Genomic DNA, 26,105 nt, shown 5'->3' with positions numbered 1-26,105 from the left:
GTCTGAGAGGTGGTTCCGGCTGGCCCAACAGGTGTTTCTGGAGTCTCCGCCAAGTGGTTCTGGCGTAGCTGGCAGGTGATGTTGGCGTGACTGGCAGGTGGTTCCAGCCAGCCCGGCAGGTGTTTCCGGAGTGTTCACCAACTGGCTGTGGCGTAGCCGGCAGGTGATTTTGGCGTGTCCGATAGGTGGTTCTGGCGAGTCGAGCAGGTGCTTCCGGCATGCTCGGCAGGTGCTTCCGGTGTCATTGGCATGTGGTTCTGGCATGTCTGAGAGGTGGCTCCGGCATGCCTGACAGGTGATTCTGGAGTGTTCGCCAAGCGGTTCTGGCGTAGGCGGCAGGTGATTTTGCCATGTCCAGAATGTGGTTCCAGCGAGTCGAACATGTGGTTCCGGCGTGTCCGGCAGGTGGTTCTGGGGTGTCCGGCATGAGGTTCTGGCACGTCTGAGAGGTGGTTCCGGCCGGCCCGACATGCGTTTCCGGAGTGTCCGCCACGTGGTTCAGGCACGTCTGAGAGGTGGTTCCAGCATGCCCGGCAGGTTTTCCCGGAGAGTCCTCCAAGTGGTTCTGGCGTAGCCCGCAGGTGATTTTGGTGTGTCCGGCAGGTTGTTCCGTTCTGTCCGATAGGTTGTTCCGGCATGTCCAGCACGTGCTTGTGGCACTTCTGAGAGGTGGTTCTGGCATGGCGGGCAGGTTATTCCGGAGTGTCCGGTAAGTGGTTCTGGTGTAGCCGGCAGTTCATTTTGGCGTGTCTGGCACATGGGTCCTGCGAGTCGAGCAGGTGGTTCCGGCGTGCTCGGCAGGTGGTCCAGGCATGTCCGGCAGGTGGTTCCAGTCTGTCCAGGACGTGGTTCCAGCGTGTCCGGCACGTGGTTCTCTTACGTCTGAGAGGTGGTGCCTGCATGCCTGGCAGGTTATTGCGGATTGTCTGCCAGGTGGTTCTCTCATAGCCAGCTGTTGATTTTGGCCTGTCAGGCAGGTGGTTCTGGTGAGTCCAGCAGGTGGCTCCGGCGTGCTCGGCAGGTGGTTCTGGCATGTCTGGCAGGTGGTTCCGGCGAGTTGAGCAGCTGGTTCCAGCCTGTCCGTCAGGTTAGGTTTAGGGATAGGGTTAGGGTTACGGTTAGGGTTAGGGTTTAGGGTTTGGGGTTAGGGGTTAGGGTTAGGGGTAGGGTTAGGGTTAGGGTTACGGTTGGGTTAGGGTTTAGGGTTAGGGTTATGGTTAGGGGTTAGGGTTAGGGTTAGGGTTAGGGTTAGGGTTAGGGGTTAGGGTTAGGGTTAGGGTTTGGGGATAGGGTTAGGGTTAGGGTTAGGGTTAGGGCCCGGCAGGTGGTTCCGGGGAGGCGAGCAGGTGGCTCCGGCGCGCTCGGCAAGTGCTTCCGCTGGGCCCGGCAGGTGGTTCCGGCGAGGAGAGCAGGTGGCTCCGGTGCGCTCAGCAGGTGCTTCCGCTGGGCCCGGCAGGTGGTTCCGGCGAGGCGAGCAGGTGGCTCCGGCGCGCTCGGCAGGTGCTTCCGCTGGGCCTGGCAGTTGGTTCCGGCGAGGCGAGCAGGTTGCTCCGGCGCGCTCGGCAGGTGCTTCCGCTGCGCCCGGCAGGTGGTTCCGGCGATGCGAGCAGGTGGCTCCGGCGCACCAGGCAGGTGGTTCCGGCGAGGCGAGCAGGTGGCTCCGGCGCGCTAGGCAGGTGCTTCCGCTGCGCCCGGCAGCTGGTTCCGGCGAGGCGAGCAGGTTGTTCCTGCGTGCTCGGCAGGTGGTTCAGTTGGGTCTGGCAGGTGGTTTCGGTCTGTTCGGGGTGTGGTTCCAGCATCTCAGGCACATGGGTCTGGCACGTCTGAGAGGTGGTTCCGGCTGGCCCAACAGGTGTTTCTGGAGTCTCCGCCAAGTGGTTCTGGCGTAGCTGGCAGGTGATGTTGGCGTGACTGGCAGGTGGTTCCAGCCAGCCCGGCAGGTGTTTCCGGAGTGTTCACCAACTGGCTGTGGCGTAGCCAGCAGGTGATTTTGGCGTGTCCGACAGGTGGTTCTGGCGAGTCGAGCAGGTGCTTCCGGCATGCTCGGCAGGTGCTTCCGGTGTCATTGGCATGTGGTTCTGGCATGTCTGAGAGGTGCCTCCGGCATGCCTGACAGGTGATTCCGGAGTGTTCACCAAGCGGTTCTGGCATAGGCGGCAGGTGATTTTGCCATGTCCAGAATGTGGTTCCAGCGAGTCGAACATGTGGTTCCGGCGTGTCCGGCAGGTGGTTCTGGGGTGTCCGGCATGAGGTTCTGGCACGTCTGAGAGGTGGTTCCGGCCGGCCCGACATGCGTTTCCGGAGTGTCCGCCACGTGGTTCAGGCACGTCTGAGAGGTGGTTCCAGCATGCCCGGCAGGTTTTCCCGGAGAGTCCTCCAAGTGGTTCTGGCGTAGCCCGCAGGTGATTTTGGTGTGTCCGGCAGGTTGTTCCGTTCTGTCCGATAGGTTGTTCCGGCATGTCCAGCACGTGCTTCTGGCACTTCTGAGAGGTGGTTCTGGCAGGCCGGGCAGGTTATTCCAGAGTGTCCGGTAAGTGGTTCTGGTGTAGCCGGCAGTTCATTTTGGCGTGTCTGGCACATGGGTCCTGCGAGTCGAGCAGGTGGTTCCGGCGTGCTCGGCAGGTGGTCCAGGCATGTCCGGCAGGTGGTTCCAGTCTGTCCAGGACGTGGTTCCAGCTTGTCCGGCACGTGGTTCTCTTACGTCTGAGAGGTGGTGCCTGCATGCCTGGCAGGTTATTGCGGATTGTCTGCCAGGTGGTTCTCTCATAGCCAGCTGTTGATTTTGGCCTGTCAGGCAGGTGGTTCTGGTGAGTCCAGCAGGTGGCTCCGGCGTGCTCGGCAGGTGGTTCTGGCATGTCTGGCAGGTGGTTCCGGCGAGTTGAGCAGCTGGTTCCAGCCTGTCCGTCAGGTTAGGGTTAGGGATAGGGTTAGGGTTACGGTTAGGGTTAGGGTTTAGGGTTTGGGGTTAGGGGTTAGGGTTAGGGGTAGGGTTAGGGTTAGGGTTACGGTTGGGTTAGGGTTTAGGGATAGGGTTAGGGTTAGGGGTTAGGGTTAGGGTTAGGGTTAGGGTTAGGGGTTAGGGTTAGGGTTAGGGTTTGGGGATAGGGTTAGGGTTAGGGTTAGGGTTAGGGCCCGGCAGGTGGTTCTGGCGAGCCGAGCAGGTGGCTCCGGCGAGCCCGGCAGGTGCTTCGCCTGTGCCCGGCAGGTGGTTCCGGCGAGGCGAGCAGGTGGCTCCGGCGCGCTCAGCAAGTGCTCCGCTGCGCCCGGCAGGTGGTTCCAGCGAGGAGAGCAGGTTGTTCCTGCGTGCTCGGCAGGTGGTTCAGTTGGGTCTGGCAGGTGGTTTCGGTCTGTTCGGGCTGTGGTTCCTGCATCTCAGGCACATGGTTCTGGCACGTCTGAGAGGTGGTTCCGGCTGGCCCAACAGGTGTTTCTGGAGTCTCCGCCAAGTGGTTCTGGCGTAGCTGGCAGGTGATGTTGGCGTGACTGGCAGGTGGCTCCAGCCAGCCCGGCAGGTGTTTCCGGAGTGTTCACCAACTGGCTGTGTCGTAGCCGGCAGGTGATTTTGGCGTGTCCGACAGGTGGTTCTGGCGAGTCGAGCAGGTGCTTCCGGCATGCTCGGCAGGTGCTTCCGGTGTCATTGGCATGTGGTTCTGGCATGTCTGAGAGGTGGTTCCGGCATGCCTGACAGGTGATTCCGGAGTGTTCGCCAAGCGGTTCTGGCATAGGCGGCAGGTGATTTTGCCATGTCCAGAATGTGGTTCCAGCGAGTCGAACATGTGGTTCCGGCGTGTCCGGCAGGTGTTTCCGGTCTGTCCAGCAGGTGGTTCTGGGGTGTCCGGCATGAGGTTCTGGCACGTCTGAGAGGTGGTTCCGGCCGGCCCGACATGCGTTTCCGGAGTGTCCGCCACGTGGTTCAGGCACGTTTGAGAGGTGGTTCCAGCATGCCCTGCAGGTTTTCCCGGAGAGTCCTCCAAGTGGTTCTGGCGTAGCCCGCAGGTGATTTTGGTGTGTCCGGCAGGTTGTTCCGTTCTGTCCGATAGGTTGTTCCGGCATGTCCAGCACGTGCTTCTGGCACTTCTGAGAGGTGGTTCTGGCATGCCGGGCAGGTTATTCCAGAGTGTCCGGTAAGTGGTTCTGGTGTAGCCGGCAGTTCATTTTGGCGTGTCTGGCACATGGGTCCTGCGAGTCGAGCAGGTGGTTCCGGCGTGCTCGGCAGGTGGTCCAGGCATGTCCGGCAGGTGGTTCCAGTCTGTCCAGGACGTGGTTCCAGCTTGTCTGGCACGTGGTTCTCTTACGTCTGAGAGGTGGTGCCTGTATGCCTGGCAGGTTATTGCGGATTGTCTGCCAGGTGGTTCTCTCATAGCCAGCTGTTGATTTTGGCCTGTCAGGCAGGTGGTTCTGGTGAGTCCAGCAGGTGGCTCCGGCGTGCTCGGCAGGTGGTTCTGGCATGTCTGGCAGGTGGTTCCGGCGAGTTGAGCAGCTGGTTCCAGAATGTCCGTCAGGTTAGGGTTAGGGATAGGGTTAGGGTTACGGTTAGGGTTAGGGTTTAGGGTTTGGGGTTAGGGGTTAGGGTTAGGGGTAGGGTTAGGGTTAGGGTTACGGTTGGGTTAGGGTTTAGGGTTAGGGTTATGGTTAGGGGTTAGGGTTAGGGTTAGGGTTAGGGTTAGGGTTAGGGGTTAGGGTTAGGGTTAGGGTTTGGGGATAGGGTTAGGGTTAGGGTTAGGGTTAGGGCCCGGCAGGTGGTTCCGGCGAGCCGAGCAGGTGGCTCCGGCGCGGCCGGCAGGTGATTCCGCTGTGCCCGGCAGGTGGTTCCGGCGAGGCGAGCAGGTGGCTCCGGCGAGCCCGGCAGGTGCTTCGCCTGCGCCCGGCAGGTGGTTCCGGCGAGGCGAGCAGGTGGCTCCGGCGCGCTCAGCAAGTGCTTCCGCTGGGCCCGGCAGGTGGTTCCGGCGGGGAGAGCAGGTGGCTCCGGCGCGCTCGGCAGGTGCTTCCGCTGGGCCCGGCAGGTGGTTCCGGCGAGGCGAGCAGGTGGCTCCGGCGCGCTCGGCAGGTGCTTCCGCTGGGCCTGGCAGGTGGTTCCGGCGAGGCGAGCAGGTTGCTCCGGCGCGCTCGGCAGGTGCTTCCGCTGCGCCCGGCAGGTGGTTCTGGCGATGCGAGCAGGTGGCTCCGGCGCGCCGGGCAGGTGGTTCCGGCGAGGTGAGCAGGTGGCTCCGGCTCGCTCGGCAGGTGCTTCCGCTGCGCCCGGCAGCTGGTTCCCGCGAGGCGAGCAGGTTGTTCCTGCGTGCTCGGCAGGTGGTTCAGTTGTGTCTGGCAGGTGGTTTCGGTCTGTTCGGGGTGTGGTTCCAGCATCTCAGGCACATGGTTCTGGCACGTCTGAGAGGTGGTTCCGGCTGGCCCAACAGGTGTTTCTGGAGTCTCCGCCAAGTGGTTCTGGCGTAGCTGGCAGGTGATGTTGGCGTGACTGGCAGGTGGTTCCAGCCAGCCCGGCAGGTGTTTCCGGAGTGTTCACCAACTGGCTGTGGCGTAGCCGGCAGGTGATTTTGGCGTGTCCGACAGGTGGTTCTGGCGAGTCGAGCAGGTGCTTCCGGCATGCTCGGCAGGTGCTTCCGGTGTCATTGGCATGTGGTTCTGGCATGTCTGAGAGGTGGCTCCGGCATGCCTGACAGGTGATTCTGGAGTGTTCGCCAAGCGGTTCTGGCATAGGCGGCAGGTGATTTTGCCATGTCCAGAATGTGGTTCCAGCGAGTCGAACATGTGGTTCCGGCGTGTCCGGCAGGTGGTTCTGGGGTGTCCGGCATGAGGTTCTGGCACGTCTGAGAGGTGGTTCCGGCCGGCCCGACATGCGTTTCCGGAGTGTCCGCCACGTGGTTCAGGCACGTCTGAGAGGTGGTTCCAGCATGCCCGGCAGGTTTTCCCGGAGAGTCCTCCAAGTGGTTCTGGCGTAGCCCGCAGGTGATTTTGGTGTGTCCGGCAGGTTGTTCCGTTCTGTCCGATAGGTTGTTCCGGCATGTCCAGCACGTGCTTCTGGCACTTCTGAGAGGTGGTTCTGGCATGGCGGGCAGGTTATTCCGGAGTGTCCGGTAAGTGGTTCTGGTGTAGCCGGCAGTTCATTTTGGCGTGTCTGGCACATGGGTCCTGCGAGTCGAGCAGGTGGTTCCGGCGTGCTCGGCAGGTGGTCCAGGCATGTCCGGCAGGTGGTTCCAGTCTGTCCAGGACGTGGTTCCAGCGTGTCCGGCACGTGGTTCTCTTACGTCTGAGAGGTGGTGCCTGCATGCCTGGCAGGTTATTGCGGATTGTCTGCCAGGTGGTTCTCTCATAGCCAGCTGTTGATTTTGGCCTGTCAGGCAGGTGGTTCTGGTGAGTCCAGCAGGTGGCTCCGGCGTGCTCGGCAGGTGGTTCTGGCATGTCTGGCAGGTGGTTCCGGCGAGTTTAGCAGCTGGTTCAAGCCTGTCCGTCAGGTTAGGTTTAGGGATAGGGTTAGGGTTACGGTTAGGGATAGGGTTTAGGGTTTGGGGTTAGGGGTTAGGGTTAGGGGTAGGGTTAGGGTTAGGGTTACGGTTGGGTTAGGGTTTAGGGTTAGGGTTATGGTTAGGGGTTAGGGTTAGGGTTAGGGTTAGGGTTAGGGTTAGGGGTTAGGGTTAGGGTTAGGGTTTGGGGATAGGGTTAGGGTTAGGGTTAGGGTTAGGGCCCGGCAGGTGGTTCCGGCGAGCCGAGCAGGTGGCTCCGGCGCGGCCGGCAGGTGATTCCGCTGTGCCCGGCAGGTGGTTCCGGCGAGGCGAGCAGGTGGCTCCGGCGAGCCCGGCAGGTGCTTCGCCTGCGCCCGGCAGGTGGTTCCGGCGAGGCGAGCAGGTGGCTCCGGCGCGCTCAGCAAGTGCTTCCGCTGGGCCCGGCAGGTGGTTCCGGCGGGGAGAGCAGGTGGCTCCGGCGCGCTCGGCAGGTGCTTCCGCTGGGCCCGGCAGGTGGTTCCGGCGAGGCGAGCAGGTGGCTCCGGCGCGCTCGGCAGGTGCTTCCGCTGGGCCTGGCAGGTGGTTCCGGCGAGGCGAGCAGGTTGCTCCGGCGCGCTCGGCAGGTGCTTCCGCTGCGCCCGGCAGGTGGTTCTGGCGATGCGAGCAGGTGGCTCCGGCGCGCCGGGCAGGTGGTTCCGGCGAGGTGAGCAGGTGGCTCCGGCTCGCTCGGCAGGTGCTTCCGCTGCGCCCGGCAGCTGGTTCCGGCGAGGCGAGCAGGTTGTTCCTGCGTGCTCGGCAGGTGGTTCAGTTGTGTCTGGCAGGTGGTTTCGGTCTGTTCGGGGTGTGGTTCCAGCATCTCAGGCACATGGTTCTGGCACGTCTGAGAGGTGGTTCCGGCTGGCCCAACAGGTGTTTCTGGAGTCTCCGCCAAGTGGTTCTGGCGTAGCTGGCAGGTGATGTTGGCGTGACTGGCAGGTGGTTCCAGCCAGCCCGGCAGGTGTTTCCGGAGTGTTCACCAACTGGCTGTGGCGTAGCCGGCAGGTGATTTTGGCGTGTCCGACAGGTGGTTCTGGCGAGTCGAGCAGGTGCTTCCGGCATGCTCGGCAGGTGCTTCCGGTGTCATTGGCATGTGGTTCTGGCATGTCTGAGAGGTGGCTCCGGCATGCCTGACAGGTGATTCTGGAGTGTTCGCCAAGCGGTTCTGGCATAGGCGGCAGGTGATTTTGCCATGTCCAGAATGTGGTTCCAGCGAGTCGAACATGTGGTTCCGGCGTGTCCGGCAGGTGGTTCTGGGGTGTCCGGCATGAGGTTCTGGCACGTCTGAGAGGTGGTTCCGGCCGGCCCGACATGCGTTTCCGGAGTGTCCGCCACGTGGTTCAGGCACGTCTGAGAGGTGGTTCCAGCATGCCCGGCAGGTTTTCCCGGAGAGTCCTCCAAGTGGTTCTGGCGTAGCCCGCAGGTGATTTTGGTGTGTCCGGCAGGTTGTTCCGTTCTGTCCGATAGGTTGTTCCGGCATGTCCAGCACGTGCTTCTGGCACTTCTGAGAGGTGGTTCTGGCATGGCGGGCAGGTTATTCCGGAGTGTCCGGTAAGTGGTTCTGGTGTAGCCGGCAGTTCATTTTGGCGTGTCTGGCACATGGGTGCTGCGAGTCGAGCAGGTGGTTCCGGCGTGCTCGGCAGGTGGTCCAGGCATGTCCGGCAGGTGGTTCCAGTCTGTCCAGGACGTGGTTCCAGCGTGTCCAGCACGTGGTTCTCTTACGTCTGAGAGGTGGTGCCTGCATGCCTGGCAGGTTATTGCGGATTGTCTGCCAGGTGGTTCTCTCATAGCCAGCTGTTGATTTTGGCCTGTCAGGCAGGTGGTTCTGGTGAGTCCAGCAGGTGGCTCCGGCGTGCTCGGCAGGTGGTTCTGGCATGTCTGGCAGGTGGTTCCGGCGAGTTTAGCAGCTGGTTCAAGCCTGTCCGTCAGGTTAGGTTTAGGGATAGGGTTAGGGTTACGGTTAGGGATAGGGTTTAGGGTTTGGGGTTAGGGGTTAGGGTTAGGGGTAGGGTTAGGGTTAGGGTTACGGTTGGGTTAGGGTTTAGGGTTAGGGTTATGGTTAGGGGTTAGGGTTAGGGTTAGGGTTAGGGTTAGGGTTAGGGGTTAGGGTTAGGGTTAGGGTTTGGGGATAGGGTTAGGGTTAGGGTTAGGGTTAGGGCCCGGCAGGTGGTTCCGGCGAGCCGAGCAGGTGGCTCCGGCGCGGCCGGCAGGTGATTCCGCTGTGCCCGGCAGGTGGTTCCGGCGAGGCGAGCAGGTGGCTCCGGCGAGCCCGGCAGGTGCTTCGCCTGCGCCCGGCATGTGGTTCCGGCGAGGCGAGCAGGTGGCTCCGGCGCGCTCAGCAAGTGCTTCCGCTGGGCCCGGCAGGTGGTTCCGGCGGGGAGAGCAGGTGGCTCCGGCGCGCTCGGCAGGTGCTTCCGCTGGGCCCGGCATGTGGTTCCGGCGAGGCGAGCAGGTGGCTCCGGCGCGCTCGGCAGGTGCTTCCGCTGGGCCTGGCAGGTGGTTCCGGCGAGGCGAGCAGGTTGCTCCGGCGCGCTCGGCAGGTGCTTCCGCTGCGCCCGGCAGGTGGTTCTGGCGATGCGAGCAGGTGGCTCCGGGGCGCCGGGCAGGTGGTTCCGGCGAGGTGAGCAGGTGGCTCCGGCTCGCTCGGCAGGTGCTTCCGCTGCGCCCGGCAGCTGGTTCCGGCGAGGCGAGCAGGTTGTTCCTGCGTGCTCGGCAGGTGGTTCAGTTGTGTCTGGCAGGTGGTTTCGGTCTGTTCGGGGTGTGGTTCCAGCATCTCAGGCACATGGTTCTGGCACGTCTGAGAGGTGGTTCCGGCTGGCCCAACAGGTGTTTCTGGAGTCTCCGCCAAGTGGTTCTGGCGTAGCTGGCAGGTGATGTTGGCGTGACTGGCAGGTGGTTCCAGCCAGCCCGGCAGGTGTTTCCGGAGTGTTCACCAACTGGCTGTGGCGTAGCCGGCAGGTGATTTTGGCGTCTCCGATAGGTGGTTCTGGCGAGTCGAGCAGGTGCTTCCGGCATGCTCGGCAGGTGCTTCCGGTGTCATTGGCATGTGGTTCTGGCATGTCTGAGAGGTGGCTCCGGCATGCCTGACAGGTGATTCTGGAGTGTTCGCCAAGCGGTTCTGGCATAGGCGGCAGGTGATTTTGCCATGTCCAGAATGTGGTTCCAGCGAGTCGAACATGTGGTTCCGGCGTGTCCGGCAGGTGGTTCTGGGGTGTCCGGCATGAGGTTCTGGCACGTCTGAGAGGTGGTTCCGGCCGGCCCGACATGCGTTTCCGGAGTGTCCGCCACGTGGTTCAGGCACGTCTGAGAGGTGGTTCCAGCATGCCCGGCAGGTTTTCCCGGAGAGTCCTCCAAGTGGTTCTGGCGTAGCCCGCAGGTGATTTTGGTGTGTCCGGCAGGTTGTTCCGTTCTGTCCGATAGGTTGTTCCGGCATGTCCAGCACGTGCTTCTGGCACTTCTGAGAGGTGGTTCTGGCATGGCGGGCAGGTTATTCCGGAGTGTCCGGTAAGTGGTTCTGGTGTAGCCGGCAGTTCATTTTGGCGTGTCTGGCACATGGGTCCTGCGAGTCGAGCAGGTGGTTCCGGCGTGCTCGGCAGGTGGTCCAGGCATGTCCGGCAGGTGGTTCCAGTCTGTCCAGGACGTGGTTCCAGCGTGTCCAGCACGTGGTTCTCTTACGTCTGAGAGGTGGTGCCTGCATGCCTGGCAGGTTATTGCGGATTGTCTGCCAGGTGGTTCTCTCATAGCCAGCTGTTGATTTTGGCCTGTCAGGCAGGTGGTTCTGGTGAGTCCAGCAGGTGGCTCCGGCGTGCTCGGCAGGTGGTTCTGGCATGTCTGGCAGGTGGTTCCGGCGAGTTTAGCAGCTGGTTCAAGCCTGTCCGTCAGGTTAGGTTTAGGGATAGGGTTAGGGTTACGGTTAGGGATAGGGTTTAGGGTTTGGGGTTAGGGGTTAGGGTTAGGGGTAGGGTTAGGGTTAGGGTTACGGTTGGGTTAGGGTTTAGGGTTAGGGTTATGGTTAGGGGTTAGGGTTAGGGTTAGGGTTAGGGTTAGGGTTAGGGGTTAGGGTTAGGGTTAGGGTTTGGGGATAGGGTTAGGGTTAGGGTTAGGGTTAGGGCCCGGCAGGTGGTTCCGGCGAGCCGAGCAGGTGGCTCCGGCGCGGCCGGCAGGTGATTCCGCTGTGCCCGGCAGGTGGTTCCGGCGAGGCGAGCAGGTGGCTCCGGCGAGCCCGGCAGGTGCTTCGCCTGCGCCCGGCAGGTGGTTCCGGCGAGGCGAGCAGGTGGCTCCGGCGCGCTCAGCAAGTGCTTCCGCTGGGCCCGGCAGGTGGTTCCGGCGGGGAGAGCAGGTGGCTCCGGCGCGCTCGGCAGGTGCTTCCGCTGGGCCCGGCAGGTGGTTCCGGCGAGGCGAGCAGGTGGCTCCGGCGCGCTCGGCAGGTGCTTCCGCTGGGCCTGGCAGGTGGTTCCGGCGAGGCGAGCAGGTTGCTCCGGCGCGCTCGGCAGGTGCTTCCGCTGCGCCCGGCAGGTGGTTCTGGCGATGCGAGCAGGTGGCTCCGGCGCGCCGGGCAGGTGGTTCCGGCGAGGTGAGCAGGTGGCTCCGGCTCGCTCGGCAGGTGCTTCCGCTGCGCCCGGCAGCTGGTTCCGGCGAGGCGAGCAGGTTGTTCCTGCGTGCTCGGCAGGTGGTTCAGTTGTGTCTGGCAGGTGGTTTCGGTCTGTTCGGGGTGTGGTTCCAGCATCTCAGGCACATGGTTCTGGCACGTCTGAGAGGTGGTTCCGGCTGGCCCAACAGGTGTTTCTGGAGTCTCCGCCAAGTGGTTCTGGCGTAGCTGGCAGGTGATGTTGGCGTGACTGGCAGGTGGTTCCAGCCAGCCCGGCAGGTGTTTCCGGAGTGTTCACCAACTGGCTGTGGCGTAGCCGGCAGGTGATTTTGGCGTGTCCGACAGGTGGTTCTGGCGAGTCGAGCAGGTGCTTCCGGCATGCTCGGCAGGTGCTTCCGGTGTCATTGGCATGTGGTTCTGGCATGTCTGAGAGGTGGCTCCGGCATGCCTGACAGGTGATTCTGGAGTGTTCGCCAAGCGGTTCTGGCATAGGCGGCAGGTGATTTTGCCATGTCCAGAATGTGGTTCCAGCGAGTCGAACATGTGGTTCCGGCGTGTCCGGCAGGTGGTTCTGGGGTGTCCGGCATGAGGTTCTGGCACGTCTGAGAGGTGGTTCCGGCCGGCCCGACATGCGTTTCCGGAGTGTCCGCCACGTGGTTCAGGCACGTCTGAGAGGTGGTTCCAGCATGCCCGGCAGGTTTTCCCGGAGAGTCCTCCAAGTGGTTCTGGCGTAGCCCGCAGGTGATTTTGGTGTGTCCGGCAGGTTGTTCCGTTCTGTCCGATAGGTTGTTCCGGCATGTCCAGCACGTGCTTCTGGCACTTCTGAGAGGTGGTTCTGGCATGGCGGGCAGGTTATTCCGGAGTGTCCGGTAAGTGGTTCTGGTGTAGCCGGCAGTTCATTTTGGCGTGTCTGGCACATGGGTGCTGCGAGTCGAGCAGGTGGTTCCGGCGTGCTCGGCAGGTGGTCCAGGCATGTCCGGCAGGTGGTTCCAGTCTGTCCAGGACGTGGTTCCAGCGTGTCCAGCACGTGGTTCTCTTACGTCTGAGAGGTGGTGCCTGCATGCCTGGCAGGTTATTGCGGATTGTCTGCCAGGTGGTTCTCTCATAGCCAGCTGTTGATTTTGGCCTGTCAGGCAGGTGGTTCTGGTGAGTCCAGCAGGTGGCTCCGGCGTGCTCGGCAGGTGGTTCTGGCATGTCTGGCAGGTGGTTCCGGCGAGTTTAGCAGCTGGTTCAAGCCTGTCCGTCAGGTTAGGTTTAGGGATAGGGTTAGGGTTACGGTTAGGGATAGGGTTTAGGGTTTGGGGTTAGGGGTTAGGGTTAGGGGTAGGGTTAGGGTTAGGGTTACGGTTGGGTTAGGGTTTAGGGTTAGGGTTATGGTTAGGGGTTAGGGTTAGGGTTAGGGTTAGGGTTAGGGTTAGGGGTTAGGGTTAGGGTTAGGGTTTGGGGATAGGGTTAGGGTTAGGGTTAGGGTTAGGGCCCGGCAGGTGGTTCCGGCGAGCCGAGCAGGTGGCTCCGGCGCGGCCGGCAGGTGATTCCGCTGTGCCCGGCAGGTGGTTCCGGCGAGGCGAGCAGGTGGCTCCGGCGAGCCCGGCAGGTGCTTCGCCTGCGCCCGGCAGGTGGTTCCGGCGAGGCGAGCAGGTGGCTCCGGCGCGCTCAGCAAGTGCTTCCGCTGGGCCCGGCAGGTGGTTCCGGCGGGGAGAGCAGGTGGCTCCGGCGCGCTCGGCAGGTGCTTCCGCTGGGCCCGGCAGGTGGTTCCGGCGAGGCGAGCAGGTGGCTCCGGCGCGCTCGGCAGGTGCTTCCGCTGGGCCTGGCAGGTGGTTCCGGCGAGGCGAGCAGGTTGCTCCGGCGCGCTCGGCAGGTGCTTCCGCTGCGCCCGGCAGGTGGTTCTGGCGATGCGAGCAGGTGGCTCCGGCGCGCCGGGCAGGTGGTTCCGGCGAGGTGAGCAGGTGGCTCCGGCTCGCTCGGCAGGTGCTTCCGCTGCGCCCGGCAGCTGGTTCCGGCGAGGCGAGCAGGTTGTTCCTGCGTGCTCGGCAGGTGGTTCAGTTGTGTCTGGCAGGTGGTTTCGGTCTGTTCGGGGTGTGGTTCCAGCATCTCAGGCACATGGTTCTGGCACGTCTGAGAGGTGGTTCCGGCTGGCCCAACAGGTGTTTCTGGAGTCTCCGCCAAGTGGTTCTGGCGTAGCTGGCAGGTGATGTTGGCGTGACTGGCAGGTGGTTCCAGCCAGCCCGGCAGGTGTTTCCGGAGTGTTCACCAACTGGCTGTGGCGTAGCCGGCAGGTGATTTTGGCGTGTCCGACAGGTGGTTCTGGCGAGTCGAGCAGGTGCTTCCGGCATGCTCGGCAGGTGCTTCCGGTGTCATTGGCATGTGGTTCTGGCATGTCTGAGAGGTGGCTCCGGCATGCCTGACAGGTGATTCTGGAGTGTTCGCCAAGCGGTTCTGGCATAGGCGGCAGGTGATTTTGCCATGTCCAGAATGTGGTTCCAGCGAGTCGAACATGTGGTTCCGGCGTGTCCGGCAGGTGGTTCTGGGGTGTCCGGCATGAGGTTCTGGCACGTCTGAGAGGTGGTTCCGGCCGGCCCGACATGCGTTTCCGGAGTGTCCGCCACGTGGTTCAGGCACGTCTGAGAGGTGGTTCCAGCATGCCCGGCAGGTTTTCCCGGAGAGTCCTCCAAGTGGTTCTGGCGTAGCCCGCAGGTGATTTTGGTGTGTCCGGCAGGTTGTTCCGTTCTGTCCGATAGGTTGTTCCGGCATGTCCAGCACGTGCTTCTGGCACTTCTGAGAGGTGGTTCTGGCATGGCGGGCAGGTTATTCCGGAGTGTCCGGTAAGTGGTTCTGGTGTAGCCGGCAGTTCATTTTGGCGTGTCTGGCACATGGGTGCTGCGAGTCGAGCAGGTGGTTCCGGCGTGCTCGGCAGGTGGTCCAGGCATGTCCGGCAGGTGGTTCCAGTCTGTCCAGGACGTGGTTCCAGCGTGTCCAGCACGTGGTTCTCTTACGTCTGAGAGGTGGTGCCTGCATGCCTGGCAGGTTATTGCGGATTGTCTGCCAGGTGGTTCTCTCATAGCCAGCTGTTGATTTTGGCCTGTCAGGCAGGTGGTTCTGGTGAGTCCAGCAGGTGGCTCCGGCGTGCTCGGCAGGTGGTTCTGGCATGTCTGGCAGGTGGTTCCGGCGAGTTTAGCAGCTGGTTCAAGCCTGTCCGTCAGGTTAGGTTTAGGGATAGGGTTAGGGTTACGGTTAGGGATAGGGTTTAGGGTTTGGGGTTAGGGGTTAGGGTTAGGGGTAGGGTTAGGGTTAGGGTTACGGTTGGGTTAGGGTTTAGGGTTAGGGTTATGGTTAGGGGTTAGGGTTAGGGTTAGGGTTAGGGTTAGGGTTAGGGGTTAGGGTTAGGGTTAGGGTTTGGGGATAGGGTTAGGGTTAGGGTTAGGGTTAGGGCCCGGCAGGTGGTTCCGGCGAGCCGAGCAGGTGGCTCCGGCGCGGCCGGCAGGTGATTCCGCTGTGCCCGGCAGGTGGTTCCGGCGAGGCGAGCAGGTGGCTCCGGCGAGCCCGGCAGGTGCTTCGCCTGCGCCCGGCATGTGGTTCCGGCGAGGCGAGCAGGTGGCTCCGGCGCGCTCAGCAAGTGCTTCCGCTGGGCCCGGCAGGTGGTTCCGGCGGGGAGAGCAGGTGGCTCCGGCGCGCTCGGCAGGTGCTTCCGCTGGGCCCGGCAGGTGGTTCCGGCGAGGCGAGCAGGTGGCTCCGGCGCGCTCGGCAGGTGCTTCCGCTGCGCCCGGCAGGTGGTTCTGGCGATGCGAGCAGGTGGCTCCGGGGCGCCGGGCAGGTGGTTCCGGCGAGGTGAGCAGGTGGCTCCGGCTCGCTCGGCAGGTGCTTCCGCTGCGCCCGGCAGCTGGTTCCGGCGAGGCGAGCAGGTTGTTCCTGCGTGCTCGGCAGGTGGTTCAGTTGTGTCTGGCAGGTGGTTTCGGTCTGTTCGGGGTGTGGTTCCAGCATCTCAGGCACATGGTTCTGGCACGTCTGAGAGGTGGTTCCGGCTGGCCCAACAGGTGTTTCTGGAGTCTCCGCCAAGTGGTTCTGGCGTAGCTGGCAGGTGATGTTGGCGTGACTGGCAGGTGGTTCCAGCCAGCCCGGCAGGTGTTTCCGGAGTGTTCACCAACTGGCTGTGGCGTAGCCGGCAGGTGATTTTGGCGTGTCCGATAGGTGGTTCTGGCGAGTCGAGCAGGTGCTTCCGGCATGCTCGGCAGGTGCTTCCGGTGTCATTGGCATGTGGTTCTGGCATGTCTGAGAGGTGGCTCCGGCATGCCTGACAGGTGATTCTGGAGTGTTCGCCAAGCGGTTCTGGCATAGGCGGCAGGTGATTTTGCCATGTCCAGAATGTGGTTCCAGCGAGTCGAACATGTGGTTCCGGCGTGTCCGGCAGGTGGTTCTGGGGTGTCCGGCATGAGGTTCTGGCACGTCTGAGAGGTGGTTCTGGCCGGCCCGACATGCGTTTCCGGAGTGTCCGCCACGTGGTTCAGGCACGTCTGAGAGGTGGTTCCAGCATGCCCGGCAGGTTTTCCCGGAGAGTCCTCCAAGTGGTTCTGGCGTAGCCCGCAGGTGATTTTGGTGTGTCCGGCAGGTTGTTCCGTTCTGTCCGATAGGTTGTTCCGGCATGTCCAGCACGTGCTTCTGGCACTTCTGAGAGGTGGTTCTGGCATGCCGGGCAGGTTATTCCGGAGTGTCCGGTAAGTGGTTCTGGTGTAGCCGGCAGTTCATTTTGGCGTGTCTGGCACATGGGTCCTGCGAGTCGAGCAGGTGGTTCCGGCGTGCTCGGCAGGTGGTCCAGGCATGTCCGGCAGGTGGTTCCAGTCTGTCCAGGACGTGGTTCCAGCGTGTCCAGCACGTGGTTCTCTTACGTCTGAGAGGTGGTGCCTGCATGCCTGGCAGGTTATTGCGGATTGTCTGCCAGGTGGTTCTCTCATAGCCAGCTGTTGATTTTGGCCTGTCAGGCAGGTGGTTCTGGTGAGTCCAGCAGGTGGCTCCGGCGTGCTCGGCAGGTGGTTCTGGCATGTCTGGCAGGTGGTTCCGGCGAGTTTAGCAGCTGGTTCAAGCCTGTCCGTCAGGTTAGGTTTAGGGATAGGGTTAGGGTTACGGTTAGGGATAGGGTTTAGGGTTTGGGGTTAGGGGTTAGGGTTAGGGGTAGGGTTAGGGTTAGGGTTACGGTTGGGTTAGGGTTTAGGGTTAGGGTTATGGTTAGGGGTTAGGGTTAGGGTTAGGGTTAGGGTTAGGGTTAGGGGTTAGGGTTAGGGTTAGGGTTTGGGGATAGGGTTAGGGTTAGGGTTAGGGTTAGGGCCCGGCAGGTGGTTCCGGCGAGCCGAGCAGGTGGCTCCGGCGCGGCCGGCAGGTGATTCCGCTGTGCCCGGCAGGTGGTTCCGGCGAGGCGAGCAGGTGGCTCCGGCGAGCCCGGCAGGTGCTTCGCCTGCGCCCGGCAGGTGGTTCCGGCGAGGCGAGCAGGTGGCTCCGGCGCGCTCAGCAAGTGCTTCCGCTGGGCCCGGCAGGTGGTTCCGGCGGGGAGAGCAGGTGGCTCCGGCGCGCTCGGCAGGTGCTTCCGCTGGGCCCGGCAGGTGGTTCCGGCGAGGCGAGCAGGTGGCTCCGGCGCGCTCGGCAGGTGCTTCCGCTGGGCCTGGCAGGTGGTTCCGGCGAGGCGAGCAGGTTGCTCCGGCGCGCTCGGCAGGTGCTTCCGCTGCGCCCGGCAGGTGGTTCTGGCGATGCGAGCAGGTGGCTCCGGCGCGCCGGGCAGGTGGTTCCGGCGAGGTGAGCAGGTGGCTCCGGCTCGCTCGGCAGGTGCTTCCGCTGCGCCCGGCAGCTGGTTCCGGCGAGGCGAGCAGGTTGTTCCTGCGTGCTCGGCAGGTGGTTCAGTTGTGTCTGGCAGGTGGTTTCGGTCTGTTCGGGGTGTGGTTCCAGCATCTCAGGCACATGGTTCTGGCACGTCTGAGAGGTGGTTCCGGCTGGCCCAACAGGTGTTTCTGGAGTCTCCGCCAAGTGGTTCTGGCGTAGCTGGCAGGTGATGTTGGCGTGACTGGCAGGTGGTTCCAGCCAGCCCGGCAGGTGTTTCCGGAGTGTTCACCAACTGGCTGTGGCGTAGCCGGCAGGTGATTTTGGCGTGTCCGACAGGTGGTTCTGGCGAGTCGAGCAGGTGCTTCCGGCATGCTCGGCAGGTGCTTCCGGTGTCATTGGCATGTGGTTCTGGCATGTCTGAGAGGTGGCTCCGGCATGCCTGACAGGTGATTCTGGAGTGTTCGCCAAGCGGTTCTGGCATAGGCGGCAGGTGATTTTGCCATGTCCAGAATGTGGTTCCAGCGAGTCGAACATGTGGTTCCGGCGTGTCCGGCAGGTGGTTCTGGGGTGTCCGGCATGAGGTTCTGGCACGTCTGAGAGGTGGTTCCGGCCGGCCCGACATGCGTTTCCGGAGTGTCCGCCACGTGGTTCAGGCACGTCTGAGAGGTGGTTCCAGCATGCCCGGCAGGTTTTCCCGGAGAGTCCTCCAAGTGGTTCTGGCGTAGCCCGCAGGTGATTTTGGTGTGTCCGGCAGGTTGTTCCGTTCTGTCCGATAGGTTGTTCCGGCATGTCCAGCACGTGCTTCTGGCACTTCTGAGAGGTGGTTCTGGCATGCCGGGCAGGTTATTCCGGAGTGTCCGGTAAGTGGTTCTGGTGTAGCCGGCAGTTCATTTTGGCGTGTCTGGCACATGGGTCCTGCGAGTCGAGCAGGTGGTTCCGGCGTGCTCGGCAGGTGGTCCAGGCATGTCCGGCAGGTGGTTCCAGTCTGTCCAGGACGTGGTTCCAGCGTGTCCAGCACGTGGTTCTCTTACGTCTGAGAGGTGGTGCCTGCATGCCTGGCAGGTTATTGCGGATTGTCTGCCAGGTGGTTCTCTCATAGCCAGCTGTTGATTTTGGCCTGTCAGGCAGGTGGTTCTGGTGAGTCCAGCAGGTGGCTCCGGCGTGCTCGGCAGGTGGTTCTGGCATGTCTGGCAGGTGGTTCCGGCGAGTTTAGCAGCTGGTTCAAGCCTGTCCGTCAGGTTAGGTTTAGGGATAGGGTTAGGGTTACGGTTAGGGATAGGGTTTAGGGTTTGGGGTTAGGGGTTAGGGTTAGGGGTAGGGTTAGGGTTAGGGTTACGGTTGGGTTAGGGTTTAGGGTTAGGGTTATGGTTAGGGGTTAGGGTTAGGGTTAGGGTTAGGGTTAGGGTTAGGGGTTAGGGTTAGGGTTAGGGTTTGGGGATAGGGTTAGGGTTAGGGTTAGGGTTAGGGCCCGGCAGGTGGTTCCGGCGAGCCGAGCAGGTGGCTCCGGCGCGGCCGGCAGGTGATTCCGCTGTGCCCGGCAGGTGGTTCCGGCGAGGCGAGCAGGTGGCTCCGGCGAGCCCGGCAGGTGCTTCGCCTGCGCCCGGCAGGTGGTTCCGGCGAGGCGAGCAGGTGGCTCCGGCGCGCTCAGCAAGTGCTTCCGCTGGGCCCGGCAGGTGGTTCCGGCGAGGCGAGCAGGTGGCTCCGGCGCGCTCGGCAGGTGCTTCCGCTGGGCCTGGCAGGTGGTTCCGGCGAGGCGAGCAGGTTGCTCCGGCGCGCTCGGCAGGTGCTTCCGCTGCGCCCGGCAGGTGGTTCTGGCGATGCGAGCAGGTGGCTCCGGCGCGCCGGGCAGGTGGTTCCGGCGAGGTGAGCAGGTGGCTCCGGCTCGCTCGGCAGGTGCTTCCGCTGCGCCCGGCAGCTGGTTCCGGCGAGGCGAGCAGGTTGTTCCTGCGTGCTCGGCAGGTGGTTCAGTTGTGTCTGGCAGGTGGTTTCGGTCTGTTCGGGGTGTGGTTCCAGCATCTCAGGCACATGGTTCTGGCACGTCTGAGAGGTGGTTCCGGCTGGCCCAACAGGTGTTTCTGGAGTCTCCGCCAAGTGGTTCTGGCGTAGCTGGCAGGTGATGTTGGCGTGACTGGCAGGTGGTTCCAGCCAGCCCGGCAGGTGTTTCCGGAGTGTTCACCAACTGGCTGTGGCGTAGCCGGCAGGTGATTTTGGCGTGTCCGACAGGTGGTTCTGGCGAGTCGAGCAGGTGCTTCCGGCATGCTCGGCAGGTGCTTCCGGTGTCATTGGCATGTGGTTCTGGCATGTCTGAGAGGTGGCTCCGGCATGCCTGACAGGTGATTCTGGAGTGTTCGCCAAGCGGTTCTGGCATAGGCGGCAGGTGATTTTGCCATGTCCAGAATGTGGTTCCAGCGAGTCGAACATGTGGTTCCGGCGTGTCCGGCAGGTGGTTCTGGGGTGTCCGGCATGAGGTTCTGGCACGTCTGAGAGGTGGTTCCGGCCGGCCCGACATGCGTTTCCGGAGTGTCCGCCACGTGGTTCAGGCACGTCTGAGAGGTGGTTCCAGCATGCCCGGCAGGTTTTCCCGGAGAGTCCTCCAAGTGGTTCTGGCGTAGCCCGCAGGTGATTTTGGTGTGTCCGGCAGGTTGTTCCGTTCTGTCCGATAGGTTGTTCCGGCATGTCCAGCACGTGCTTCTGGCACTTCTGAGAGGTGGTTCTGGCATGGCGGGCAGGTTATTCCGGAGTGTCCGGTAAGTGGTTCTGGTGTAGCCGGCAGTTCATTTTGGCGTGTCTGGCACATGGGTCCTGCGAGTCGAGCAGGTGGTTCCGGCGTGCTCGGCAGGTGGTCCAGGCATGTCCGGCAGGTGGTTCCAGTCTGTCCAGGACGTGGTTCCAGCGTGTCCAGCACGTGGTTCTCTTACGTCTGAGAGGTGGTGCCTGCATGCCTGGCAGGTTATTGCGGATTGTCTGCCAGGTGGTTCTCTCATAGCCAGCTGTTGATTTTGGCCTGTCAGGCAGGTGGTTCTGGTGAGTCCAGCAGGTGGCTCCGGCGTGCTCGGCAGGTGGTTCTGGCATGTCTGGCAGGTGGTTCCGGCGAGTTTAGCAGCTGGTTCAAGCCTGTCCGTCAGGTTAGGTTTAGGGATAGGGTTAGGGTTACGGTTAGGGATAGGGTTTAGGGTTTGGGGTTAGGGGTTAGGGTTAGGGGTAGGGTTAGGGTTAGGGTTACGGTTGGGTTAGGGTTTAGGGTTAGGGTTATGGTTAGGGGTTAGGGTTAGGGTTAGGGTTAGGGTTAGGGTTAGGGGTTAGGGTTAGGGTTAGGGTTTGGGGATAGGGTTAGGGTTAGGGTTAGGGTTAAGGCCCGGCAGGTGGTTCCGGCGAGCCGAGCAGGTGGCTCCGGCGCGGCCGGCAGGTGATTCCGCTGTGCCCGGCAGGTGGTTCCGGCGAGGAGAGCAGGTGGCTCCGGCGAGCCCGGCAGGTGCTTCGCCTGCGCCCGGCAGGTGGTTCCGGCGAGGCGAGCAGGTGGCTCCGGCGCGCTCAGCAAGTGCTTCCGCTGGGCCCGGCAGGTGGTTCCGGCGGGGAGAGCAGGTGGCTCCGGCGCGCTCGGCAGGTGCTTCCGCTGGGCCCGGCAGGTGGTTCCGGCGAGGCGAGCAGGTGGCTCCGGCGCGCTCGGCAGGTGCTTCCGCTGGGCCTGGCAGGTGGTTCCGGCGAGGCGAGCAGGTTGCTCCGGCGCGCTCGGCAGGTGCTTCCGCTGCGCCCGGCAGGTGGTTCTGGCGATGCGAGCAGGTGGCTCCGGCGCGCCGGGCAGGTGGTTCCGGCGAGGTGAGCAGGTGGCTCCGGCTCGCTCGGCAGGTGCTTCCGCTGCGCCCGGCAGCTGGTTCCGGCGAGGCGAGCAGGTTGTTCCTGCGTGCTCGGCAGGTGGTTCAGTTGTGTCTGGCAGGTGGTTTCGGTCTGTTCGGGGTGTGGTTCCAGCATCTCAGGCACATGGTTCTGGCACGTCTGAGAGGTGGTTCCGGCTGGCCCAACAGGTGTTTCTGGAGTCTCCGCCAAGTGGTTCTGGCGTAGCTGGCAGGTGATGTTGGCGTGACTGGCAGGTGGTTCCAGCCAGCCCGGCTGGTGTTTCCGGAGTGTTCACCAACTGGCTGTGGCGTAGCCGGCAGGTGATTTTGGCGTGTCCGACAGGTGGTTCTGGCGAGTCGAGCAGGTGCTTCCGGCATGCTCGGCAGGTGCTTCCGGTGTCATTGGCATGTGGTTCTGGCATGTCTGAGAGGTGGCTCCGGCATGCCTGACAGGTGATTCTGGAGTGTTCGCCAAGCGGTTCTGGCATAGGCGGCAGGTGATTTTGCCATGTCCAGAATGTGGTTCCAGCGAGTCGAACATGTGGTTCCGGCGTGTCCGGCAGGTGGTTCTGGGGTGTCCGGCATGAGGTTCTGGCACGTCTGAGAGGTGGTTCCGGCCGGCCCGACATGCGTTTCCGGAGTGTCCGCCACGTGGTTCAGGCACGTCTGAGAGGTGGTTCCAGCATGCCCGGCAGGTTTTCCCGGAGAGTCCTCCAAGTGGTTCTGGCGTAGCCTGCAGGTGATTTTGGTGTGTCCGGCAGGTTGTTCCGTTCTGTCCGATAGGTTGTTCCGGCATGTCCAGCACGTGCTTCTGGCACTTCTGAGAGGTGGTTCTGGCATGGCGGGCAGGTTATTCCGGAGTGTCCGGTAAGTGGTTCTGGTGTAGCCGGCAGTTCATTTTGGCGTGTCTGGCACATGGGTCCTGCGAGTCGAGCAGGTGGTTCCGGCGTGCTCGGCAGGTGGTCCAGGCATGTCCGGCAGGTGGTTCCAGTCTGTCCAGGACGTGGTTCCAGCGTGTCCAGCACGTGGTTCTCTTACGTCTGAGAGGTGGTGCCTGCATGCCTGGCAGGTTATTGCGGATTGTCTGCCAGGTGGTTCTCTCATAGCCAGCTGTTGATTTTGGCCTGTCAGGCAGGTGGTTCTGGTGAGTCCAGCAGGTGGCTCCGGCGTGCTCGGCAGGTGGTTCTGGCATGTCTGGCAGGTGGTTCCGGCGAGTTTAGCAGCTGGTTCAAGCCTGTCCGTCAGGTTAGGTTTAGGGATAGGGTTAGGGTTACGGTTAGGGATAGGGTTTAGGGTTTGGGGTTAGGGGTTAGGGTTAGGGGTAGGGTTAGGGTTAGGGTTACGGTTGGGTTAGGGTTTAGGGTTAGGGTTATGGTTAGGGGTTAGGGTTAGGGTTAGGGTTAGGGTTAGGGTTAGGGGTTAGGGTTAGGGTTAGGGTTTGGGGATAGGGTTAGGGTTAGGGTTAGGGTTAAGGCCCGGCAGGTGGTTCCGGCGAGCCGAGCAGGTGGCTCCGGCGCGGCCGGCAGGTGATTCCGCTGTGCCCGGCAGGTGGTTCCGGCGAGGAGAGCAGGTGGCTCCGGCGAGCCCGGCAGGTGCTTCGCCTGCGCCCGGCAGGTGGTTCCGGCGAGGCGAGCAGGTGGCTCCGGCGCGCTCAGCAAGTGCTTCCGCTGGGCCCGGCAGGTGGTTCCGGCGGGGAGAGCAGGTGGCTCCGGCGCGCTCGGCAGGTGCTTCCGCTGGGCCCGGCAGGTGGTTCCGGCGAGGCGAGCAGGTGGCTCCGGCGCGCTCGGCAGGTGCTTCCGCTGGGCCTGGCAGGTGGTTCCGGCGAGGCGAGCAGGTTGCTCCGGCGCGCTCGGCAGGTGCTTCCGCTGCGCCCGGCAGGTGGTTCTGGCGATGCGAGCAGGTGGCTCCGGCGCGCCGGGCAGGTGGTTCCGGCGAGGTGAGCAGGTGGCTCCGGCTCGCTCGGCAGGTGCTTCCGCTGCGCCCGGCAGCTGGTTCCGGCGAGGCGAGCAGGTTGTTCCTGCGTGCTCGGCAGGTGGTTCAGTTGTGTCTGGCAGGTGGTTTCGGTCTGTTCGGGGTGTGGTTCCAGCATCTCAGGCACATGGTTCTGGCACGTCTGAGAGGTGGTTCCGGCTGGCCCAACAGGTGTTTCTGGAGTCTCCGCCAAGTGGTTCTGGCGTAGCTGGCAGGTGATGTTGGCGTGACTGGCAGGTGGTTCCAGCCAGCCCGGCTGGTGTTTCCGGAGTGTTCACCAACTGGCTGTGGCGTAGCCGGCAGGTGATTTTGGCGTGTCCGACAGGTGGTTCTGGCGAGTCGAGCAGGTGCTTCCGGCATGCTCGGCAGGTGCTTCCGGTGTCATTGGCATGTGGTTCTGGCATGTCTGAGAGGTGGCTCCGGCATGCCTGACAGGTGATTCTGGAGTGTTCGCCAAGCGGTTCTGGCATAGGCGGCAGGTGATTTTGCCATGTCCAGAATGTGGTTCCAGCGAGTCGAACATGTGGTTCCGGCGTGTCCGGCAGGTGGTTCTGGGGTGTCCGGCATGAGGTTCTGGCACGTCTGAGAGGTGGTTCCGGCCGGCCCGACATGCGTTTCCGGAGTGTCCGCCACGTGGTTCAGGCACGTCTGAGAGGTGGTTCCAGCATGCCCGGCAGGTTTTCCCGGAGAGTCCTCCAAGTGGTTCTGGCGTAGCCCGCAGGTGATTTTGGTGTGTCCGGCAGGTTGTTCCGTTCTGTCCGATAGGTTGTTCCGGCATGTCCAGCACGTGCTTCTGGCACTTCTGAGAGGTGGTTCTGGCATGGCGGGCAGGTTATTCCGGAGTGTCCGGTAAGTGGTTCTGGTGTAGCCGGCAGTTCATTTTGGCGTGTCTGGCACATGGGTCCTGCGAGTCGAGCAGGTGGTTCCGGCGTGCTCGGCAGGTGGTCCAGGCATGTCCGGCAGGTGGTTCCAGTCTGTCCAGGACGTGGTTCCAGCGTGTCCAGCACGTGGTTCTCTTACGTCTGAGAGGTGGTGCCTGCATGCCTGGCAGGTTATTGCGGATTGTCTGCCAGGTGGTTCTCTCATAGCCAGCTGTTGATTTTGGCCTGTCAGGCAGGTGGTTCTGGTGAGTCCAGCAGGTGGCTCCGGCGTGCTCGGCAGGTGGTTCTGGCATGTCTGGCAGGTGGTTCCGGCGAGTTTAGCAGCTGGTTCAAGCCTGTCCGTCAGGTTAGGTTTAGGGATAGGGTTAGGGTTACGGTTAGGGATAGGGTTTAGGGTTTGGGGTTAGGGGTTAGGGTTAGGGGTAGGGTTAGGGTTAGGGTTACGGTTGGGTTAGGGTTTAGGGTTAGGGTTATGGTTAGGGGTTAGGGTTAGGGTTAGGGTTAGGGTTAGGGTTAGGGGTTAGGGTTAGGGTTAGGGTTTGGGGATAGGGTTAGGGTTAGGGTTAGGGTTAAGGCCCGGCAGGTGGTTCCGGCGAGCCGAGCAGGTGGCTCCGGCGCGGCCGGCAGGTGATTCCGCTGTGCCCGGCAGGTGGTTCCGGCGAGGAGAGCAGGTGGCTCCGGCGAGCCCGGCAGGTGCTTCGCCTGCGCCCGGCAGGTGGTTCCGGCGAGGCGAGCAGGTGGCTCCGGCGCGCTCAGCAAGTGCTTCCGCTGGGCCCGGCAGGTGGTTCCGGCGGGGAGAGCAGGTGGCTCCGGCGCGCTCGGCAGGTGCTTCCGCTGGGCCTGGCAGGTGGTTCCGGCGAGGCGAGCAGGTGGCTCCGGCGCGCCAGGCAGGTGGTTCCGGCGAGGCGAGCAGGTGGCTCCGGCGCGCTCGGCAGGTGCTTCCGCTGCGCCCGGCAGCTGGTTCCGGCGAGGCGAGCAGGTTGTTCCTGCGTGCTCGGCAGGTGGTTCAGTTGGGTCTGGCAGGTGGTTTCGGTCTGTTCGGGGTGTGGTTCCAGCATCTCAGGCACATGGTTCTGGCACGTCTGAGAGGTGGTTCCGGCTGGCCCAACAGGTGTTTCTGGAGTCTCCGCCAAGTGGTTCTGGCGTAGCTGGCAGGTGATGTTGGCGTGACTGGCAGGTGGTTCCAGCCAGCCCGGCAGGTGTTTCCGGAGTGTTCACCAACTGGCTGTGGCGTAGCCGGCAGGTGATTTTGGCGTGTCCGACAGGTGGTTCTGGCGAGTCGAGCAGGTGCTTCCGGCATGCTCGGCAGGTGCTTCCGGTGTCATTGGCATGTGGTTCTGGCATGTCTGAGAGGTGGCTCCGGCATGCCTGACAGGTGATTCTGGAGTGTTCGCCAAGCGGTTCTGGCATAGGCGGCAGGTGATTTTGCCATGTCCAGAATGTGGTTCCAGCGAGTCGAACATGTGGTTCCGGCGTGTCCGGCAGGTGGTTCTGGGGTGTCCGGCATGAGGTTCTGGCACGTCTGAGAGGTGGTTCCGGCCGGCCCGACATGCGTTTCCGGAGTGTCCGCCACGTGGTTCAGGCACGTCTGAGAGGTGGTTCCAGCATGCCCGGCAGGTTTTCCCGGAGAGTCCTCCAAGTGGTTCTGGCGTAGCCCGCAGGTGATTTTGGTGTGTCCGGCAGGTTGTTCCGTTCTGTCCGATAGGTTGTTCCGGCATGTCCAGCACGTGCTTCTGGCACTTCTGAGAGGTGGTTCTGGCATGGCGGGCAGGTTATTCCGGAGTGTCCGGTAAGTGGTTCTGGTGTAGCCGGCAGTTCATTTTGGCGTGTCTGGCACATGGGTCCTGCGAGTCGAGCAGGTGGTTCCGGCGTGCTCGGCAGGTGGTCCAGGCATGTCCGGCAGGTGGTTCCAGTCTGTCCAGGACGTGGTTCCAGCGTGTCCAGCACGTGGTTCTCTTACGTCTGAGAGGTGGTGCCTGCATGCCTGGCAGGTTATTGCGGATTGTCTGCCAGGTGGTTCTCTCATAGCCAGCTGTTGATTTTGGCCTGTCAGGCAGGTGGTTCTGGTGAGTCCAGCAGGTGGCTCCGGCGTGCTCGGCAGGTGGTTCTGGCATGTCTGGCAGGTGGTTCCGGCGAGTTTAGCAGCTGGTTCAAGCCTGTCCGTCAGGTTAGGTTTAGGGATAGGGTTAGGGTTACGGTTAGGGATAGGGTTTAGGGTTTGGGGTTAGGGGTTAGGGTTAGGGGTAGGGTTAGGGTTAGGGTTACGGTTGGGTTAGGGTTTAGGGTTAGGGTTATGGTTAGGGGTTAGGGTTAGGGTTAGGGTTAGGGTTAGGGTTAGGGGTTAGGGTTAGGGTTAGGGTTTGGGGATAGGGTTAGGGTTAGGGTTAGGGTTAGGGCCCGGCAGGTGGTTCCGGCGAGCCGAGCAGGTGGCTCCGGCGCGGCCGGCAGGTGATTCCGCTGTGCCCGGCAGGTGGTTCCGGCGAGGCGAGCAGGTGGCTCCGGCGAGCCCGGCAGGTGCTTCGCCTGCGCCCGGCAGGTGGTTCCGGCGAGG

Source organism: Equus asinus, chromosome 6, assembly GCF_041296235.1.
Source record: "Equus asinus isolate D_3611 breed Donkey chromosome 6, EquAss-T2T_v2, whole genome shotgun sequence".
In the NCBI taxonomy this organism is placed as follows: Eukaryota; Metazoa; Chordata; class Mammalia; order Perissodactyla; family Equidae; genus Equus; species Equus asinus.
This window is presented reverse-complemented; position numbering follows the sequence as displayed.